The following is a 20,908-nucleotide window of genomic DNA, read 5'->3' as shown; positions in this document are numbered from 1 at the left end:
ATAATTCATAAAATAAGAGGAAACACATAATATTAGTTTATAAGGGAGATAAAATACTATCTAAGATAGGACCAATTTCAAATATAAATTTAAATTAATTAATAAATGAGGACACAATATTTTAAAAAAATAAAGGTTCAACCATTTATGTTGATTCTAAATTAATAAAAGGTCCAATGGGATAAATTAAATTGTTTAAATGGAGGAAAATAGAAGATAAATGAAAATAAATGATAGAATTACATTAAATGGGTGCTAAACCTTCAATATATTGGAGTGCTTCCAATTTAAGATAGTACAATACGACTTCTCTTACAATAATTTGGACATTTTTAAATTAAAGTTTTAGTGACAAATAAAGGTGCTATATTACTATCTCTATTTATTTTTCTTCTAGTGTTACACCTTAATTCCATATTTGCAATCTAATATGTTTACTAGACTATGATGCACTTTGCACTTTAATGTATTATTGTCTACTTATGTCATTGAAGTCTATTGTATATGTTGGAATATTTAGATTAATTGAGAGGGCGGGGGTGGGAGGTGGAAAATTAGTTATCCAAGGTCCAAATAGATAAAACTTGACAATACTTTAGCAAACACATGTCCATGCATTCATCCATTATCTCAAACTTTTGCATATTGTTGTCCTAGGTCGAAGTAAATTTGTAGAAATGTAAACATGAAATAACACAAAATAAATCACACAATTTGACACAACGATTTGGAAAAAATCACCTATAACATGCTACCAATTTTCACTATTATGAATTGAGCCATGTGAGGAGCCAGCCCTATTCAAGGTTACAATACACATTTTTAAATGTGACCTTGTTAAATGATTTTAGTCATCCTATTAAAAGTGATCCTTGTTAGAGGACTTTATAACATTATATTAGAATGTCACCCTATAAAAGGATTTACTCATGATTGTTAGATCAACCTTAATCAAAAGGTACTATAGTTGTTAGAAAGTAACAACATGACTTGATATGATAATAAACAACTCAGTTGTAGTTTTTAGATCTCACATATAGCTCTCCATTTTTCTTGGCATTCATTCTTCTTTGTCTTTGATAGTTTTTTCACCTTTCAAGCCTTCACCTCCTTCAGCATTCTTGCTTAGTATGCCAACTTTAGATCCATTCCTTTGGCCACCTTATGAAGCAACACCTCTAGACTCCTTAACTTTCTATGGCTCTTACACTTGCTTCTGGCCTTGTATCCCCTTGTATAGAGAATTTCAATCTTTTTCCACTTCAACACAATTGTCCATCTTAGGTTTAGGTCAGATTCATTGAATCTATCCTTCTTTACATTTTTTTCCCTCTAGAAGCTTCTCATATAATCCTCATCAAATTCATCTCAAAATAGTTAATCTTGAATTATGTGCCACCATCTCATCATAATTATCTTCAATGCACTTCACACAATTTAAGAAATCAACTATGTTACCTTACATTTGTCAAATCTTCCATAAAACTCATTTTACTATCACTCAAAAATAATAGTCTTTTGATGCTCGGTCAACACCAAGTTTCTCAACATGAACTAATTCTTGCCTGCTCAGTACTATCATTCTTCTCTGTTTGGAACACATTATATTTTCTCGATCATAACCATTTTTCTGCTTGGCGTAAACTGAATGCTCAACTTACACTGTTTGCTCAATTAGGCTTGGCAGTCATATTTCTTTACTTAGTCTTTTTATTTTCTTTTCTTAAGTATCCTTTCATTGTAGCCTCAAGTAGATAAAAAATACACTATATCATCAAAGTCTTACTTGGTCTTACTGCTCTTTTTATACACCATATAACTCAACCTTTCTCTAGGTACTCTTGTTATCCTTTCTTTTGAAATCCTCTTCATTAATTAATAAAATGACATCTTTCAAACCAAATTAGCAATTGTCTAACCAACGAGTAGTAGGTCTAACATCAATGATAAAATAATGATTGTTCCATGATAGATTTCTACAATCTCTCCTCATTTCTATACTTCAACAATATTTTTTGTCAATAGTATATTATGCACCATCCATTATTATTTATTGTAAAATTTAGTATTTTTAATTTGTAGTAGAGGTTCTAGCCTCAATTTGGTGTCAAATAGGTAAAGTTGATTGCACTCTTTATTTTATAAGCAAGAGCTTAGAGCCATGGTGCAAGAGAACCTAGTCAAAGCTCCTTGTTTTGATTTCTAGTTCTGATTTTGGGCATGTACTAACTCTAACCAAGTTAGGAGTGTGAGTTTGGATCTTTCAAGGTCATGTTTGAGTATTTTTCTAGGTGGAGTTGACTAGGTTCAATCCACTATAGGTGGTTTTGGTATGCTTGCTTAATATTTCCTGTGTTAGGATTGTTAGGGGTTATGGGTTTTAGACCATAAGAGCCTATAAATGGTATTATTTGTAACCTATATTTTCCTCCATGATATTTTTACATTTCCTTGCATGGATTGGAGATCCTATTTATCATTTGGAGCAAGAGATGACAAAGATGCCAAAAAGATGTCAAATAATTGACAATGTTGTCAAATGGGGAAAAGTGGTAAAAAATATGTGGATTGATGATCTAAAGGATAAACCATGCCTAAAAAAAATAAATGGACCAAATTAGACCTACTTGGAAGGTTCCAAGTGAGAGATATTTGAAAATTGCAAAAAAAGAAAAAGTTGTCTGATAACACTTGAGAAAAAATTGAACATGTCATGGATCTGAGGTTGACAGTTGCTATAATTGTCTAAAACTTGTTAGTAAACATATAAAACCATGAAATAAACTCATTTCATGGGTTTGATATTGTAAAAGAAATTTTTATTTATTGAGAACCGTGAATTCTTCCCAGTTTTCATAAATTTTCATGTTTTGGATTGCATATTCACAATAATGGGTTGAAACTTGAGTTTTTGCATTGGATTACTAAATTTCATGCTTGTATAGTTCTTTTTGTTTCAAGTTACTAGTTTTTAGGGTTTAATTTAGTGGATTTTGAAAATATTTTGTAAATACCCTATGTATTGGTCTAATTGTGACAATTTTTACAAACATGGCTACCCTATGAGTTCCTACTATGGATACATCATGACTCCCCTATGAGTTCCTATTATGGGTTCATCACAACTTTAAGGGGAATGGAAGTGGAGTCATTGTAAATTATTTATATAAATTTTGGGGCCCTCAAGAGTTGGTTAAAAAATTTTAATGTGATGCCCTAGACAAGTCACAAACACTTGGTTAGGCAATCACAATATTTTCAAGAAGCTTTTGGAGGTTTTAATTTGTTAGAAAGTTCAAACCAAGAGTTGAAAAAGGAGGAGGGGTGAATGAAGTTTCTATATGCAAGGAGAGAAATTTCCAAGATGAGTTTTACTAAGTCTTTGAATAAACCCTAGATGATACTATCTTCCCTAATTTGAAACCCTTGTTTATAGGCACAAAAGTTGCTTTCAAGTGTATGAATAACTTATGAACCCAAGACCCTCAAAATCCTTTAGATTTTCCAAAAGGGTACTCGAATCCATGATTTTTTATCACCTTGTTTAAAATAAATTTGTATTTATAGTCCAAAAATCCAAGTAGGAGGGCTAATTCAATTAGGCCTATTTTTGATAGTTTTGGTACAAATGCAAAGAACTTGAGGAAAACTTGTGGGATCTATGTCCAAAAGCCCTGATAAGACCAAAATAACATGTTTGAACCTCTCACCCCATGTAGTTGAGGAAATGAACAAGATTTTTTAGAATTAAAGTTGGCAAGTTAGCTTGTAGAGGCATATTGTGAGTCAAGAAGAAAAATCCTTGGTGCAACTAGGTAGAAAGTAGATGGAGGATAGGATAGAGATCCTCTAGACGTTAGGGTATTAGAGTGAACCCTAATAGGCTAAGATAAATCCTAAGAAAGTCCTGGAGAAGATAAGGAATAAGTAAGAAAACTACCTAGACTTACATCAAGCCATATATTTAATATAAAATGAGTTTTATCCTTTAGTCCTCATCCATAAGAAAATAATTTTCCACATTCTCCAATTAGATCACCTCTTTTGATTTAAATATCTAGGAACATCATAGAAATATTGATAAAAACTAGCGACTTCACATTTCTTTGTTAGGGGTTAGAAAAACCTAAATAAATATGCAATTAAATAGATAAAACCCTGTAACCTCAGGATGCCATATAATGCCCACCTATAGTTTGTTTTTATGTTCTAATTGCCAAATACTTTAAGGCCAATTTTATGCATTGATTAGTTTTAGAGATACTGGATTTATAGTATTATGATATTATTTCATGACTTGGATTAGTGATATATCAATGATGACTACTTGGTAGACTATATTTCACATGTTGTTTAATGACTGTCGTTACTAGTGCATTAATGATGCTTTAATGATGCGTAGTTAATAAATGGGATTTCTTTCATAACGATGCGAGTTGATGTTGTTAGTGATGACTATTTCATATTGATAATGATGCATTGTTATACTTGAGCATTTGATGTTTGACTTGTGATTGTTATGATACTTACCCCATACTTGCATGTGTATGGCTAATGTGTTTGATGTGGTTAAGGGAGGGAGTCATAGTCAACCACTAGTTGGGATCTACACAATGTACCACTCCTTGCCATTGCATGTTAAGTTTAGATATATTTATATACATGTACATGCTCATCTTTTATGTAGGATGCAGGTACCAGGCATTGACTTCTCTAAATTGCTAGGATGAGCGTGCCCAATTAAGAATACTCAAATGGTGAGAATGGAAGATAATGATCAGGTCCAATCCCAGCCATAGCCTAAAATACTTGTCCTACAAGGAGGACTCATAACAGGCTATCTACCCTTTTTAAAACCCATGAGTCTTTTGTGCGTATGTGGTTTGATTCTTGTTTTGGTTGATTTTCCTTATGCATTTCTTCAGGTTTGACTTGGTGATTTGCCTGATAGACTAGTTATTTATTATTCTTGGATCGATCATTGATATTGAATTTTTAGATGTTATTTAATTTAAAAGTGGGAAAATATTAAAATATGATGATCTTGTGTTTTTGGAATTATTGGGATTAAATGGATTTTTTAGTTAAATTAAAAGATTTAATTTAAAAGTCCTAATTTTAGAAAAAATAAAATAAAAAGATTTAAAAATTAACATATTATATATATAACTTTGATTTTGGTGTAGCATTATTATTTAATGAATAAAGATTTAAAATTGGTGACATTTAAATAATGCACTTAAGTTATCTTTATTAATTAAATAATAAATAAATACCATTTTATGAAATTGCTTTAAATAATAATTTGAGGAATAAATAAATTATTATAAAAAAATATTTTAATAAAAGAAAAATGATTTAAGTGTGCATGAAAGGGTTAATAAAATAACATTTTAATTAAACAAGATATTAATTGTGCATGCAAGAAATAATTAAATAAAGTAAATATAATTTTAGAGTTGTGGAGAAGAAAACCTAAAAGGTAATTAGAGTTTATATTAGAGGGTTTTCGAGTCATTATTGCACACACAAGTTTTGGAGAGCAATGTTGGGGTTTGGAAAAAGATAGAGAATTTTAGTGGCTTGAAAGATTTTGTTGCAGAAGGAATTTCACCTGGCTACCAGACTGTTAGCATCTGCGTGAGGTAGGGTTTGAAACCTCTAATTGTATATTTCATTTAAGAAGATCTATATTCTTCATGTTTTCTAGGTGCTTGAATCCTATTTGTTATTTTGGATTATTTTCCCAAATCTATATGAATGGAATTAGAAATTTTAATTGTTTCTACAAAATAAAATCTAGATAAATAAATAAATTGAATTTTGACAGTAGGGTTTGATGGAAAATAAATAGATTAAATCTATAAATTTATTTATGTGTCTCTCTTTTTCCCAAAAATAAATATAAAATAAAAATCATCCATATGTAAAGGAAAAAAAATATAGTAATATATATATGAGAGATCATCCATTTTACAATTTTACGAAAAAAATTTAAGTTGCTAGAAATTATGCTTAGATCTGTACCTGCACAAACATTTTTAAAAAAATAAAAATTTATTAAACATTTTATTAAAAATAAATATAATAATAAAACTAAATGAAATTAATAATAAAATAACAACAAAAAACAAAACAAAACAAAACAAAAAAAACATCGTTGGAGAGGGTCGTATGTTGGCACTTTACACTTTGGTGGTCGATTTTAAATGCACCCATGTTTAGCTATTTAGCATTACGATTGATGTATTGGTTAGTTTTGAGGGGAAGTGGGAAATAGGCCCCACCTCCCTCCTTACATAATAGCATGTTTATTTTTAGAGAAGTTAAAAAATAGAAAGATATGTGGGCACGTAAGCCCTTAAAAGGATAGCTCCTTTTTATGTTTTTTATTTCTTTAGTTTGCTTAATCTAGTCATTTGTTTATTTAGTTATAAATTAGTTTTTAGATATGAATTATATATATATATATATGTAATTTATTTAATTTATAATATCAAAGTTTACAAAATTTATGTTTAAAAAATTGAACTCATTTAAAATTTGATGTAATTAAATTTGTGATTCTTTTAAAAATAAAAATAAAAAATTATTATAGTTAGTAAAATAGAAAATTAAAGGATGTGGATGTTAAAATTGATTTATCATTATTAAATTGATAATTATGGTTAATAAATATTACTAGATAATAGATATCTATTTTTCATGATATTTGTTAGTTGGAAGTCATAATTTAATATATTTATTTACATTTATACAAATAGATTTATAAATCAAGAAGTTGCTTATGTAAGATATTATTGTATGAAGAACCATGTTTGATGGTTTAGCCAAACCTTGAGATTGATTTATTGAAAACATATGTATGAGTTTTATGTCCTTTGTATTTGATTATTGTCATGTGGTTTTGTTTCGTAAATTATTTGAATTGAATAGATGGCCAAATAGGACAACACTAGAGGTTGTCATTGTGTTCTCTTTTATGATGTTTCTCTATCCTAAATATCATGATGAACTTGTGTTTCAATTTGAAAGTTACATTTATGAGAGTTATTATGTGGTGACTTTTCTATTTGTTGGTGTAAATATGTACTTTACTATTTACACTTACTTAAGTTTACTTAGGTTAACGCATTGTTTAATTATTTTGCATTATTTTATTATTTTTATTTGTGAGACACTAAGGAGTTTGCACACCTTGTGAGTTGTCATGTTGACAACACAGGAGTACGCAACTCTATTTGAGCACATGGTGTCTACAACACTATTTTGTGTGTCCCGCCCTTGTAGGCTTATCCTCAAATCACCGCACTTACTTCTGTGCTTAATGAAGGATAATCCATATCTGGTGGACATGTACTTAGTTGTATGACACATCATGATGCTAACTTCTATGCATTCTAGAAGCTCTCCTAAGGCCTTTATATTCAGGCACTCCTAGTGTACTCTCGGTATCAAGTTATTGAATACATCGTTATTCTGATCATACTCTCTCTTTGGTCTACAGTTGTGCTTGTGTTTGAGTTCTTAGTTCTTGGGTGAATTTTTCCCTTAGGCAAATTCTTACATGGTATCAGAGCTTGGATATTTTCTCATCACAAGCCATTCGAGACCTCTTGCTTGCTTCATCACCTCAGCCTGAATCTAGAGTGCTGCAGAAATTGGGAGTGTCTAGCATCAGATCTGACCTCTCCATTGCATCTAGAACACTGATTTGGTGAAAATCGACTATAAGCACACCTATCTTGGCTCATAGTCAATTGTGAGGCAACATTTTTTTGCAAACCGGCACCCGAAGGCACCGATTTGCAATTGGGTATGGTCATTTTTGTTGATCTGATTATTGTATTTCAGATCTGGATTTTTTTTCTCTCTGTATTTTCGAAATTATTTTTCAAATTAATTAGCAGGGATGGAGAAAATTTTTAGCAGAACCGGGCTATCAACCCCTAGCCTACTATTTTTGGTGGAATATTTGTATTAATTTTCATAGGTTTTTTATATAACTCTTGGCTAAATTTTGTGGCCATACCTATGAATTTAATCTCTGCTACACCTATCCAAACAACTGGTGGAGCCAACTCAAAAATCTGACGCCTTCTCTTCGTTTGGATATCTACAAGCCTGCTCATAAAAGCACAAAGGATTTCAACTCCCAGGGATGTGGGACTAAATCCCACCATAACTGGCAGGGACAAATTGAGTTCCAACACCTACATAAAAGATTCGGCCACCACACAACGTCTCAGCCTCAACCAACACCGGTGACATGTGGCATCGTGTTATTTAGCCACACGGTACTTCTCAAATTGTGTAACAGTCACACTGTATAGGTCCACACGGCCCAATTCTCACTTAACATGTCAGCACCATGTCAGCAGCCCATGTTAGCCAACACAATCATCTTCCATACACTAAGTCACCTGCCCCCGTCAGATATTTTCGTACGATCCATACAGTATGGTGTGCCCAGTCAGCGCTACGTCATCCAAGTGGCCAATTTCTTTTGCTGAAATCATCATTTCATGACTTAAATGTGACACCTATCTGGATGTCATTCTAGGCTATTTTTGAACTGCTGCGATGGTTAAATGACCATCAAATTTAAACTAGCAGTTTCTCCTCCAGACCCCTCTCTAGATTGCTTTTCAATTTGGCAGCCTGACCTTGTGAGCTCCTAATTTGGACATCCAGACTCTGATTCAGGTGCAATTTTTATTGAAATCAGGCAAAATTTCTTGAATTTTCTAGTGGTGTGTTGTTTTCTAGTTTTGGTGCACAAATTTTGCAGAATTTGCATTTTTTGGTGATTGTACCTACATAAACTTGGCTTTTGCAACTTTAGAAGCTCCGTACAGACACATCTAGTCACCTTTTCAAGTTTTGTTTTGTTTATTTTTTTATCTACTTTCCAGATCTAAAGTCAGACTCTAGGGTTGTATGGACAAATTTCTCACTTTCAGAATTAGGCCTTCTTTGGCATTGTAATGCTTTGATTCTTTTTCAAAATTGTTATAAAACTAAGCTACAGTGCTTAAGTGACAGATTTCAGCATCATAAGGCAGTTGTAAAAGTAAAATCAAAAAGTCCACTTTGTTCATTTTGACAAGTGGTCCATTGTAAATGCACTACTTATAAAGTGTCAAAGCATCTCTTTTTGGGGGTTCTTTTGATTGAATGAAAAGGGGGGGTGGTGTACTATGTTATTGTGTCTCATTTTTGTGCTCTTTTCATTTCGGCATCATGGGTTTTAAATGTCCTCCTTTAACTTCATGCAACTATTCTACATGGAAAGATATTGCATGGAGTAGATTAATGAAAAAGGATATATTTTATATGTAGATGGTATAATTACCAAACCTACTGATGCTAAGGAACTCATTGATTGGACAAGTCAAGATAGACAAGCTTTAGGTATAATTAGGAGTTGTGTACATGGGGATCTTCTCTTTCACATTAAAAATTGTTCAGAATCTAAGGAAGCTTGCGATAAACTTGAACAATTGTATGGTAAAGTGGATGAAGAAAAGGGATTTCAGATTGAGGATGATCTACTTCTCTTAGATCCTAAGAATTATGACACAATTTAGGATTATATCATCAAAGTCAATGAGTATAGGGAACTTCTAAAAGATTGTGGAAATCCCATGAAGGATGATAGGTTGATTCATCACATCTTGAAGAAGCTACCTTTTGAGTATGCCAACTTTGTTTTGAGCTTTAATACTCATAGGTTAACCATGGGATCTGCTTACCAGAAGCCTTCCTTTTATGGATTTGTATACATGTTGATTGTTGAACAATCTCACTTGGTGGATTTTGTCCTTCTCAAGTCATCTAAGACCAAAGCCTTGGTGGCTAGTGATGCTCAAAAATCTAGTCAAGGGGGGAAAAGCAACAACAAGAAGAAGCAGTGAAAGCAGAAAACACAATTTAAGACACAACATGACTCCTCTCAACAAGGTAGTTCTTCTTCAAACAAGAAAGGAACTAATGAGAAGAAGAGAAAAATCTTTTGTGCATATTGCAAAAAGCCAAATCATGATGAGCATCATTGCAAGACAAAAAGAATCGATGAGTTAGAAAATCTACTCAAGAAGAATAAGATTGAAGTGCCAGGTACTTCCAAGGATTCTATTCTTAAATCTTTGAAGGGTAAAGGTCAAGCACTTATGGCCAACACAAGTTCTTCTTCGAAATGGATACTTGACTCAGGTGCCTCTTACCACATGGGTTCTTCAAAGCAAGACTTTTCTTCATTGAAGCAATCAAAGGTGCCACACATCTTCGTGGGAGATGATGCAAAGATGGAAGTTGAAGGGAAAGGACATGTGGAAATGGAAAATGAGGAGTTCAAAGATGTTCTCTATGTTCCAAATCTAAGCTCCAATCTCCTTATCAATTTACCAAATCACTTACCTTGGAGATGGTCATAAGGTTGAGTTCCTTCCCGATTCAGTGATGGTGTGAAGTCTAAAAGATGATTCATTGGTAGCAGTTGGGAAAGTCAATGATGACAGGAGGCTTTATTCCTTCTCCCACTTTGTGCCTAAGAGTCCTTCTCAAGCCTTGTTAACTCACTCTACTACTTCAAAAAACAACTTATGGCATGAGCGGTTTGGTCACCTTGACTTGCACTGTCTTCAGCAACTTTTCTCAAAACACATGGTCAAAGGTCTACACAACATCAGCTTTTCTAAGGGTTAGTATTCATCTTGTTAAGTGGATATGCATCTCAAGGAGAAGTATGATAAAGGGAAGTCTTCTTGACCTCCAGTTGTTCTTCAGCTAGTTCACATGGCATTAGCAAAACCGTTTGCAATGACTTCAGTCAGCCAAGGCCGCTACATACTCACATTTGTTGATGACTTTTCTAGATTCACTTGGGTCTTCTTCCTTCATCATAAGAATGAATTAGTTAATAAGCTTCAAGACTTCAAGACTTCAAGACTCATGTTGAACACAGGTCAAGGAAAGCCATCAAAGTATTAAGAGTGGACAATGAGAACAGATATGTTGACAAGAGACTTAAGAACATTTGCAGAATTGAGGGGATTGATCTTTAGAACTCACCAGCATTCAGTCCACACAAGACAGATGTTATAGCTATGAGGATTAGGACTCTCAAGACCATGGAAAGTTGCATGATAAAGGCCAGGTCTCTTGATCCTACACTTGAAGTTGAATCCATTAGCAGTGCTACTCACATACTTAATAGGTCTCCTCATCCAGCCTTAGATGGCAAGACTCCTTTTGAGGCATGGTGTGGAAGAAAACTAGTTGTGAGTCACCTTAGAGTTTTCAGTTGTCTAGCATGGGCAAACCTATCTTCTAGGAGTTTCAAGGCACCATCACCTAGGCCTTGTACCTTTATTAGTTATGAAGACAATGTGAAGGCTTACAGACTTATGGATCCTGAGACACAGAGTTTTTTGTGGAGAAGGATGTTCACTTTGAGGAAAGTTCTCCTAGCTTGTCCTCTACTCCTCTCCGCACTTCATACACAATGGAAACTGATAGTGACACCAGTGATAGTGCTTCAATAGGTTCAAATATGTGTGGTTCTATCGATAGTTACAGTGAGAGGTCACATCATTCTAGTCCATGTGTTTATATTGCCACAGTGAAAGGTCCATCTCATCATGGTACATCTCATCTTCTAGCTCTAGCTTCAGTTGACTTGGGAGACAGACTTGAGGACTTACATCTTCTCATTGATGATGATTCTTCTACAGTTGTTGTGAGGGCTCACTCTGACCCTCATGTCCATTCTCTACATGATCAATTTGAACAGGTTGGAGTAATTGTGGATCCTTATGAACAACAATTAGTGGAGGTCTCTTTGTCAGTAGAGGAGATAGATGGTTCAGTGGAACAAGTTTAACAGACATCTTTGATAGATCTGCATTCATTCTTTTCAACACAGTTGGAAGGGGTGAACTTCATCATTAGTATAGGGATACTTGAGTAGGTTTCAGGGCTAGGACACATCTTCAGGACTGTACCTTGGGCATTGTTTCTTCCTAAGGGGAGGAACACCTTTTTGCATTCTTGGACTAGCTTCTTCATTGGAGCAGCTTTCACTTGTTGGAATTCTTCTTTTGGCGGGGGAGCCTATTCTGTCTCTCTTCCTTCTCTTATTCTCTTATGTTTATACTAGATTTATGTTGTAATGGCGGGTCTTGATTACTCCATCCATCGATGCATCCATCTTTATCTCTCTTTTTTGGGGGAGGGTTTTTCCCATGAGGTTTTCCCTCTTTCCCCACTTTATGGGAGATTGCATTTCATTATGTACATGGGTACCTTACATGGCCTAGTAGCCAGGACCCATTATGCATCTTCATCTTAGTTCATAAGCTTAAGGGTATTCCCGTAACTTGCACTTAAGGGGGGGTGTTGTTGTAAATACATACTTTACTATTTACACTTACTTAATTTTACTTGGGTTAATGCATTATTTAATTTTTTTGCATTATTTTATTATTTTTATTTGTGAGACACTAAGGAGTTTGCACACCTTGTGAGTTGTCATGTTGACAACACAGGAGTACGCAACTCTATTTGAGCACATGGTGTCTACAACACTATTTTGCATGTCCCACCCTTGTAGGCTTATCCTCACATCACCACACTTACTTCCATGCTTAATGGAGGATAATCCATATCTAGTGGACATGTGCTTGGTTGTATTACACATCATGATGCTAACTTTTATGCATTCTAGAAGCTCTCCTAAGGCCTTTATATTCAGGCACTCCTAGTGTACTTTCAGTATCAAGTTATTGAATACATCGTTATTCTGATCATACTCTCTCTTTGGTCTATAGTTGTGCTTGTGTTTGAGTTCTTAGTTCTTGGGTGAATTTTTCCCTTAGGAAAATTCTTACACTATTTACTTTGGTTGGGAGAAACAACTTGTTTTGGGTTTCCTATTAAGGAACTTAATTCAATCTTATGGGTATTGTGGTATGAGACACAACAATGAGTGTATTCTTAGGAGAGGTTTTCTAGGTGCATGTCCTTGGGAGTGGCTTATAGTAGAGATCTGGGACCCGAAGTAGTTAGTGTCAGGGTAACCCATTGTAAGTTATGTAATAAGTGATAATCTAGTAATTAATATTTTGGGGAAACACACACAAAAAATAAGTTAGAAATAATTGCCCTGCCCATGCCTTGAGTGCTTGTATAGACTAAGGATTAGAATGGGATGATAATATGACTGGTTTGCCTCATCTTCTTAAGAGGGTTTTCTAGTTCCACATGTGTCACGTCGAGGGTCCAAGGTTTAGAGTAACTAGTCTAGGGTAACTCAATGCTTGAGGGTTCGAGGTCTATTAAGAGACTAGTCTAGGGTAACTCAAGTAGTTTGGCCATGTGATGACACTCCCTAGTATGTAGCCTGAGTCTCCTCTATAGATTTTGTTTGTACCTTTGATGGTGTACTTATTGTTGATGTATTTAAGGTGGTTGTTCACTTTCATTGATGGTGATTGGTGATTTATGGTTGTTGTACTTTTGACATGTGTCTTTTATCTTGAGGTGGATATCTTTCATTGACTTTATCTTATGATTTTGGTATTCAATTTATACTTAGTTCATGTATGATGTTTAGTTATCTGGTGTTGGTATTGGATTGAGTGTTCTTTCTTTTTGGATTATCTTATTTTCTTGTGTAGTATGTGTTACCTTTGAGGTATTTTTGGCCATTAGGAATTCCTTGCCTAAGAATGTTTGATGACTAATTAGCCATATGTGGATTGTTCATTATCTTTCCTACATAGTGGGAGTGGAAACCTAATTAGGTAACCATGTAGTTGGGAGGTAGTGTCTTCTTACCATTTGGGTCCCCCTTACATTTCCTGTTGTTGGTTGTTCGTTGCAAGAGATGTACCTTTATCATTCTAATTTCTTATCTCAGAGACTTTTTTTTAGTTGATTTAATAATGCTATCATGTATTCTGATATATTGTATCTATTCTCACATACGTTGTGACATGTGCAATGGATGTTATCTATTGGATCTACTTTCATAGTATTAGTTGTACTTATGCATTTTCTTATGCAATTATGAATCTATTATTTCTTTATGATCATGAGACATTCTACTCAAGACTTAAACTAATTAATATAAAATTATTAATGTAACTCAATGTGAAGGAACCCTTGAGGAATTGAAACTGTATTTGTAATTGATTACGTGTTCTTGATGTGTATGTATATTGGTTCCACATTATTGTTACTTTGATGTTATTTAAACTTTTAAAAAAATTGTTTAGTAAACATTGTAAAATATTAGATTTATTTCTCTTGGGTTCTCGAGCATGGCATTACATGCCATCAACCAGTAATTGAAGAGTAGATATCTATAAAAAAAAAAATTAAAAGGAGAAAATAAACCATAAAACAAGATGATAAAATAGACATATCTATAGGACACATAGAGTAGACTAATACCATCTCAAAATACCATCCTACATACATCTAGATACCAATCAAACTGATACATCCAAAGTACCATACAAAATAAAAATTGAAAAAAGGATTAAGAGAGGGAAAAGAAGGGGATTAATCCACCTAAGAAATGGTGGGTCCTCCACCTCAAAAAATTCTACATCTACAAATATTAGGAGCTCTAGACATTCCATGCTTATTTCATTCTCATTTTCCCAAACTCCAATGCATTACTCAGCAACATACTCCTCTAACCAACTACTAATTCTAGTTATTTATTTTTTTCCTTATAATTGATAATTAATAAGGAAGTTGAGGCAATGATTAAACATTGGATGCTAAAAAGGAATTAATCCCCATATTAGCTAACTCAACTGCTCACTTATTAACTTCCCAATAGATATGGTTGAAAATAATTCTATCAAAAAAATTGCAAAGTACTAGAGCTTTAGCCAATTTGGAATTTATTCACCAATTAGGAAGGGAAACCTATATAAGGGGATTTATTATAATTATGGAATCCCACTCAACTTCTAAATTTTTACCATCTAAAAATTTAGATAACTATAGGCCCTTTACTAGAGAAGAAATCTTTTCCCAATTGTTAGTGGCTTTACCTATCTATTTGGAAATACTAGCCACTTCTATCCCTTTATCATTGTGAATGAAAAAACCTATGCTTTCTTGGGCCATGTTTCTTCTAGAGGCTCCATCAAAATTTCACTTGGACCAATCATTCTTTGGAGCCTACCAACCACAATCTAATCTTTTTAATTTATCAAGAGTTCCCTTTCACCTAGAAAGGGAGAAATTTTCAAACCAATTCATCTACCTCTCATCTTTTCATCGCAATGAGACATATTTGCATGTTTGGGGAGATAATTAAGAAATCCTTTATTTTTTAATTCGATAATAGAGATTTTAAAATTTTCTTTAAGTTGATCAACATACATCTACTTATCCAAGAAGATTCTTTGGTTTCTCTCCTTCCATAGTTTCCATAGAACTATGGAAGGGGACAAGATCCAAAGGCTATGATATATACTATTGGCTCTCAAAAAGGGCCAAGAAGTCAACATACTTTTAATTGAACTTGGAAAAGCCAAAAAATATCCTAGTTGTAAACAAAGCCATTTCTAACATGAGCTTGAGTAAGGATAGTTAATAAAGAGGTAGTCAAAAGATTCCTCATTAGATTCACATAAGGGGCATCTTCTTGGACCTTGAAAACCAAAACTCTTAATTCTATCTATTATGAGGGCTTTGTGATGAAGTATGATCCAAGATAATAAATTTACCTTTGGAAAGTAGTACTTATCCCAACATACATGAAGAGGGAAAGGAGATAAAGAGAAACCTTGAAGAGATTCAAGATATAAATTGTCCATTTAAAAAAAAAATTCTATACCCTCCTTTATTACTCCCATCCTAGATGAGATTGTCATCCCCTCCCTTGAAAGATATCACCCTAGAACTTTGGATAGTTTGAAGAATGGTTTTCTCTTCCAAGGGAATATCTTGAACATCAAAATCTCTCCACTTCCAATTTAGGCCATCTTCTCTAGAAATAATATATTCTTTAACCTTTGTTCCCCATATCCCTACCAAATAAGTTTTGACTCTCAAAAGGGAAAGATAACAGTCAAGGGGCTGATACCTACCCCATGAGTCATTCCAAAAAAAATCCTCCTTACCATCCCCTAGATTCCATGAGAGATTATTCTAAATATTAATTTTTCATCTTAGGAGGAAATTCTAGAATCTTGAGCCTCTGGGAGGGTTAGCCTACCTAAATATATTAACTAGATTAGGGGATGAGAGGTATTTGAGGTTCCATAATAACCTTTCTCCCAAGAACATTCCTTGACATTTGATATTCTTGATTCCAACTCCACCTAGACTTTTGGATCTACATACTTGGTCCCAAGAAAGAAGGAAAAACGTTTTCCAATATCTATTTCCTTGCTAGAAAAAGGTTCTAAGATAACAATTAATTTCAATCAATTTTCTATTTTGAATATCCAAACATGAAAGCTAGTAAATAGGTTGAGTTGAAGAAACTATAGAGACCATAGTTTTCCTACTTGTTGAGGAAAGCCATTTACACTTCCATCCATCCATTTTTACTTCCAATTTTTCCACTAGCAAATCCCAATGTTTAGAAATATTATGAATTGAATTGAAAGGGAGACCCAAGTATCTATAAGCAAAAATAACTTTGTTAAATTCTAAAATGGCACAAATTTGTGCTTCCAAATTGGAAGAGTGTTGAAGAACAAGATATCAAATTTATCTTTATTTATCTCTTGACCTGATGCTTTGGAATATTTACCTAGAATATCTTTCAAGGCAAAGACCTCTCCAACCGATCCTTCTCCAAATAACATAATATCATCTAAAATGTTGATGAGTATATGGTTCCTTACTACTAATTATGGAGATATATTTGATGGCTCCTTCCATTCTTCCTCAAAAATTGACCTTCCTATAGCATCCACCATTAGCATAAATAGAAACGTAGAAATAGGGTTTCCTTGTCTTTAGATGTCAAGAAATAATAAAAAATCCTACTAGGGTGCTATTTATTAAAGAAATTTTTTTTGGAGTTGATATACATTAACAAATTTACTCTATCCATTCTTTAGAAAACCTATAAGCTTCAAGGTATTTACAAAAAAAAAGCCAATCTACCTTATCATATGCTTTCCTAATATCCAATTTGATGAGCATACTAGGTGACTTATTATTCTGAACCAAATGAATAGCCTCTTGCGATAAAATGAAGTTTTCATCTATCAATCTTCCTAGGACAAAACCTTTTTGTTCCTTAATTATAAGATTAGACAACATCATTTGAAGCTTGTAGGCGAATATTTTAGTAAAGAGCTTGTAGATAGTATTACATAAAGATATGGGTCTCAAGTCATTGAAAGAATCTTAATTTTCCTTTTTTGAAATAAGAGCTATAAAAGTATTATTAACTTCTCTTAGCAATTCACCAGAGTTCTTGACTCCTTTCAAGTCTTCCATTACATCTTCTCTTATGAAATCCTAATATTTCTAAAAGAAAAAGGTTGGAAAATTATAAGGACCTAGAGACTTATCTAGATTCATTTTTTTGAGGACTTCTTCAAGCTCTAACTTAGTAATCTTCTATAGATTTTTATTTTTTTTGAAGACTAATATAGGGATGTTAGAGAGAACACTTCACTGAGCTGACAAACTAGAACTTGTACTATTATTATAAATACCTTCAAAATAAGAAATGGTTTCCATATTGATATTTTCAATAGATTTATTTGTATTCCCATCCATTCCTTTGATGAATGTAATTTAGTTAACAACTCTTCTCTATTTAGAGATATTATGAAAATAATTGGTGTTATTTCTAATCACCTAAAAATGGTCATCCAAACTATTAGTCCCCTTCTCAACATTTTGGCTAATTTACTTAATCATATACCTTGACCAAATTGCTAATAGTTAGTTAATTTTATTATAATCTATAGTTTGACTCTACTATCGTAAGTTCATTATTTTATTAAAAGAAGATGTCCCCTTTTAATTAAATAAAAGACCCTATTCTTCTAACCCATATAACGTGCACATATAAAGTCCTTTTTTTTATTTTAAAATTAAAAGAAAAGGCTTTGTGACTTTTGTCTTATATGGGAAGTCAACTTCTATTTTATTGGTTAACTTGCTTGTGCACATGGATCACTCCTATTTTCAAACTCCACCATTGATCTTCCATCATCTTGATCTTGATCTCCACCATCTGTATGACTTTAACAGAAAGAGCTATTTCCCTCCCAAAGGATCCATCTTTTGAGCATTATTACGTTGTAGGTTTTCTAATAGGTTTCTTTGGAGCTTTGTGGAGAACTTCTCATCTCTTGTTTCATTCTCTCATCCATCACATACTAGCTTAAGATCATATGGAATTTTAGTATAATTTCATGTAGTGTATAGTTCTCTTTTGAAATATCTTATATCATATAGCTTAATAGTTGGAATTGTAACACTTTCATTCTTATCACTATAGTTACATTTTGTATATTCATGTAGCTTAATCTTCATACTTTCATTGCATCCTTGAGGATCTCCTTGTGGACATTTGCATCTTTGCATCTCATATTTGGAATCTCCTATTGCATGGCTTACTAGCAAGAAGAGTATCTCTAAGGTTTGGCTGAGAGCCTTTTTATTCTTGAAAAATACTTTCTTGCACTCCATGGATATGGAGCTCTAAGCCGATATCCAAGCATTCCAAACTCTACCCTAGATAGAAGTATTTAGAGTGTGACACTTTCTTAGTGTTTATTTTTGGCACCCATTGTGGGTTTAGAGTTCCTATTAAGGTGTCCTTGTGTATTAGGGTTTCTTTGACAAACTTGACATCAATTTTTTCTCAACACTTTTCAAATAGTTTACCTATAGTCTCAAATGTCATGATATTTCTCACTATCAAAATCAAGTCTTGAAGAAATGGCCAAGTGACTTACACACATGCACTTAAACATTTGAACGACTAAGTTATGATAAAATTTATCTACTTTGTGTGTTGTCTATGATGATTTCTTTTCTGTGTTCCCTCCCTAATAGTCTGTCAAGGATTTCATAGACTAGAAGACTTGGGGCATGGGGCATGAGGCATGTTTTGTTTCTCTCTCCTTGTGAGTATAGTTTTTTTGTCTATAGTATTTAAAATATTCATGCTTGTCCCATTTGGCACTTTGAATTACAAACATATCATCCTTAACTATTTTTGCAAGACTGCACTTGGGGGTTATCCTGGTGCTTATTCCTTAATACAAGTGTAATCTTGCTACACTAAACTCAGGGAATCTAATCACGTAGTTGTCTTGACTTAAATTTCTTTGATGCTTAGATTGGATTTGTTGATCTTAGATTGTTTTTGAAAATTGAGTGTCAACACACCTAAGATATTTACTAAGTTCATGCCGAGCTAGTAATACATGCCGAGTATAATATGTAGAGATGTCAAGTTGCAATGAGTACCAAGTCACTCATGTGCCAAGTGATTCAAGTGTCAAGCATATAATTGATGCCAAGCAAGTTCAAATGTTAAGCCAAATGGAATTATAGTAAGTGTCAAGTATTAGTATTATCAAGTGCCAAGTAACACACATTGGACCTAGTTATTTGTGATGGCACAAAAAACTATGTAAACCATTTTTATACTGATTTATGGATAAATCTCAAAGATTTGAAGATAAGGATGAATATATTAGGATTCCCTATTCAATAAATGTGCAACCAATAAAAAAATTGTAAAGGTTAAGTGAAAAATGCATGAATCTCAGTCATAGATTCATACCTAACCCTAAGCGACCAAATTCTTTATAAAGAAGATAACGCACCATAATTCATATAGCATGTGAGCGAAGAGTAGAAGGAAGAAAAAGGGTAAATTTATTAGAAAGAATTCAAGGTGAATTATTAGAGTAACAAAATTGCAGATTCAATTTGTAGAATAGAGGATCAAGGATACAACATTTACATATCAAATAAAAAAGGATCAAGCAGGATAGAAATGAGATATGAAATCAGCAAGACAAAGTTGTAAGTTATCAGATCAAACATTCTACTATTACTTTCTAACAATTATATCAATAGAGTGAAATCCTTTAGACTAAGGTTGACTTAATAGTCATTGTACAAGGCTACACAATGATCCAACAATGATAAATTAGGACTAGGCTACACAAGTACTGAAGAAGGAGAATCATTCAAGACTACTAAAGAAAGAAATGACAAAGGTAAGAACTCCAAACCACTATTCATTTTTGTGGTAAGAAAGGACATACTACTAATATGTGTAGGAGTAAGAATCCAAATCAGCATGACAAACCTAAAGTATGGGTCACTGTTACAAGTGCAATAAGCAAGGTCATCAGGCTCATGAATTCAAGACAGAACCATGCATACACCAAGATTTCAAGGTTAGTGATACAACTGTCAGAAGTATGGACATAGAGCCTTTAAGTGTAGATCCAAATCCATGTGGGCACCAAACAAGTCATTAAAAGAAAGATGTCATGGATACTTCTATAATTTGGATTAGAATACTAGGCAAAGTTGTCATTATTGTCAGGAGTATGGACACATCCTTGAGAATTGCATAAGAACACACTTTAGTGGTAACTATAAGAGATGGTTGAGTCAAACTACATGCTTTAGTTGTTTGAAAATTAGTAATATTAGAAAGCATTTCCCAACAAGGTCAAAGGCACCTAATTCTAATTTCAACAAAGGAAAAGGAAAGGTATGTTGAACACACCAGAGGAGAGATGAACAAAACGTGTTAGAGAAGAGATAGAAGCAACATATCAAATGGAGGGATCACTTCACCTAATAGGTCATGTGGTCACACCTCATCAAACTAAGAAAAATGAGGTATGTGGGACTGATATTTAAATTCTTTATCATA

The sequence above is a fragment of the Cupressus sempervirens genome, chromosome 7 (assembly GCF_028749045.1).
Source record: "Cupressus sempervirens isolate cs-2001-9-10 chromosome 7, ASM2874904v1, whole genome shotgun sequence".
In the NCBI taxonomy this organism is placed as follows: Eukaryota; Viridiplantae; Streptophyta; class Pinopsida; order Cupressales; family Cupressaceae; genus Cupressus; species Cupressus sempervirens.
Note: the sequence above shows the minus strand (reverse complement) of the source record.